Source organism: Peromyscus maniculatus, chromosome 7, assembly GCF_049852395.1.
Source record: "Peromyscus maniculatus bairdii isolate BWxNUB_F1_BW_parent chromosome 7, HU_Pman_BW_mat_3.1, whole genome shotgun sequence".
Taxonomy (NCBI): Eukaryota; Metazoa; Chordata; class Mammalia; order Rodentia; family Cricetidae; genus Peromyscus; species Peromyscus maniculatus.
In genome coordinates this window covers 38,178,795-38,182,370 of record NC_134858.1, presented here as the reverse complement: position 1 = coordinate 38,182,370, position 3,576 = coordinate 38,178,795, and positions in this window count along the sequence as shown.

The window sequence follows — 3,576 nt, the reverse complement described above, 5'->3', positions numbered from 1 at the left end:
CCAGCCCCTATCTGTGCCACTTAGTGACTGCACCACCGAAGAGAGAGCTGCCATTTCTTCCTCAGCAAAGAAAGACACGTAACACCTGCTACAATAGAACCAGGCAGACAGTGAATTCTAAAGTGTGGTCTAGAAAGGCGTTGTAGCTACAAATTCAAAAATACCACCTATTTTTTTCCTCATTCCTCATACCTTGGGCTTTGCAAGCATTTTTAGAGACCCAGTAATAAGTATTTTCAGTTTTTCAGGACATGTATTTACTCTGTCACAACTTCTCAAAGGTGCCTTTCTAGTAGAAAATGTAGTTATAGACAACATGTCCCCAGATGGAATTTTATTGCAGTAAAACTTTGTAAAAACGATGTTTGACCAGATTTGGCCCATGGGCCATACCATACATGCAAATCTCTGTGGTACACATTTGGTAAAAACAAAACACCAGAGGTAGAGAGAAATATCTAAACTTGTTTTCGGGCATAAAGAATGAAACTGGTGAGTTTTGTGAGACCTCCAGATGTCTCCTTAAGGTACCATTTGAAATTAGGGTTGCAACCCTGCCCAGTATCCTCACCACCATCAGGAGAGGCATAAAGCAATCCCAATTTTCTATACCTTCCTCTGGACCACACTCATCTCTGGGAAAGACAGGTCTGATATTGTTAAAGAAAATATCAATCACACTTGTGGTAAAAGGTCACTACATTTTTTAAAGAAATTGGTCCTTTGAGCAAGATGAATTTTAATGGATTGGTTTATTAACCTAAAGGTTGAACCAGACTGAGAGTAACTAAATGATTTGTTCATAATTAGTATTATTTATAATTATTTTACTTGGGGAAAAAATATCACCTTAAATGTCAGGATGTTTTTTAATTGCCTCAGATGAGATTCAAAATAATTGACTTTGCAAATGTATTCTTAAAAAAAAAACTCATTTAAAAATATCTGAAACTGCTGACAGTTTGTCTTGAAGAGGCAGCACATCGATATTCATCACTACGGACAGAGCAGAAATTGATCCATGATTTTTTTAAGCCATGTGACTTGTGGTCACTTCTGTATTCTAGAACCACTGGAATGCCAAGGGAGAGACACATATTCTTATTCTTCATGAAATTTGCACTTTGAGTGTACTATGTGAATATATATACATAGTTCTCATTAAATGCAGAATGAATGTGTTTTCAAGGGAAAGGAATGTATGTGTATGCACACATACACACACATATAGATGTACATATATGTATGTACATGCATATGCAAATGTGTGTGCATGTGTCTGTGCTTGGTAATTTTAGAAAAATACAGTCTTCTACATAGTGTACATTTGGACAGGATATTAACTTCTGGCAGGTGAGTAGGTATGTGACTTAAACTTAGCATCTTTGTAAATATTCACTGCATCATTTGATTGGTGGACATGAAGAGGAGAGGAGAAAGCTTCCTTTTGTTGGCAGCTGGAACAAAAGCTTAAACTAATCTTGAGGTGTGGGGCAATCACTAGAAATGGCACATTGGAGTCATGATGATTACACAGTGCTAGCCAAGTCACAAACTGTTGATGTCTGCAGGTCAATGGTGCACTTCAAACGTACATTGAGATGCAAGGAGGAAGATCTGTGAGAACTCTAGGTGGCTGATGAAAGAGAGCTATCAGCCCCTTTACAAATGGTCTACACTGCCTTCCCCATATGCCACACTGACGCTCAAAGCTGAGAGAGAGGGGATAGAATTTGGCTACAGGTGTCAGAGCCCATTGAAGTTCTCAAAGGTGACCACCACCAGCCTGACCCAGACCACAGACCCAACTTTATGTCTGACACATCGCATTTTGGTGGAAAAAAAAAAAAATCACAAGTGACCTGGAAAGAACATTCTAGAAAGGGGAGAGAGTGACGGGATTATTATTATCACAGCCTGTCATTTGCTTCTTCAAAACAGTCCAACCATATGCCCAAGACATGACACTGACTCCTGTGTCCAGGACACAGAAAACTCACGCCCCCAGGCACCATGTAGAAGCCATCAATCACTTGTCTGCATGAGAAATAGAAAATAGAGCTGAGGCTGGAAAAGGAATATTTGTTTCTGTCAAAAAAAAAAAAGGAGTGAATATGAAGTGTCTCATTTATCAAAGAGATTAGTTCTAAAAGTCTGGGGAGTTGCATGTATAAATTGTCCACAACTAGCAGAATAAGATATGAGTGCAGATTTGCATGTATACCGTCCTCTCCAGGACTCAGCAAACTCCCTGCTGAGAGCAGCAAGGCTCTATTAACTGATTAATTATTATTAATGCCAACTCTTATTTAGCTAGCAATTATAATCTATTAAGAGCATTTCTTCACATCCTCTTGCTTATTTAGTCCTCGGAACAATCTGGAACACTCGTCAGTAATATATTATTATCTCCCTTTTCAGACAAAGGAAAGGGAAACTCTGGGGTTTCCTAGCTTAGGCTAATCCCGACAATAAGTGGCAAGTTCTAGACTAGAAGACAGAATTTCTGATTGCTGGTCCACTTCCTAGAGCGGCGCTGGAAGATCCAAGGGAAGAAAGGGAAAGTGGGAAGCATTGATTCACAGTGGAAAGAACCTGGAAACGCCGGCAGACCAGAATTCCTTCTAGTTTAGGTCAAAGTGGGAGTAGGTGTGGCTATATGACACACAACCAGAAAAGTTAGGTCGACTGTGAGGCACATCTACTCGCTTTGAACTTCCTTTCGCAACTGGACATCCCATGTCAGTCTCCCACCCACCCTTTTCACGTCAAGTCTCTTAAGCAGCCGAGTTGGAAGCAACTTCAGACTGCTATCTGTTCTCAAGCCCTCTCTCTCTCCAGCAGCAACCTTTTTTTCTTTCTTTTGCCCTCCTTTGAGCAACCCCACCTCTTACCCTCCTCCCTTTCTTGATGTTCTCAATCAGTGCCCCTCTGCACTGCTTTCCGCTTAATCTCTGCTGACCCCTCTTCATTTTAGTCTATCCATTTTCCCAGCACAGGGGCTCTGTGCCTCTTTACCCATAAGGCCCCTGGTCGTCCTCCCTCTCTGCCTCTCACCTGTGTTCCGCAGCCACAGACACCTCCTGGTCGCCCCTCAGATGTCTTCCTTCTGTCGGTCTGAGGACTCCAGCCTCTCTCCAGGGCCTACCAGCTGGGGCTGCGCTGTCTTCGGGCTCTTTGTTATTTCACTTCCTTGGTTTCACAGCGCTAGTAAATAACAACACACACACACACACACACACAAAAAAAAAAAAAAAGATGGTCTCAGCTATGTTTCTCGCCTGCAGCCTCCAGCCGTGTTATCTCAGACCCCAACATTGCAACAAAGAAATCTCACAGTTGGGTTAGTGAAAACCAGTACAGGACAGGAGCAGAAAACTTCAGCGCTTCCCAAATTGCTCAGCCCCAGCTGCCCTCCAGGGGCTCCCCCTAGTGGGAGATGCTGAACACGGCAAGCCAGTACTGGGTTTGGGATCGTGTCTTCGGGTGGGAGCAGAGGAGTGCTGCCAAGGAGAGAGAGCACACACCGTGTTGCTCTGTTGAGTAACCGCCTCGGTGTGAACTGGAGGACTGAGG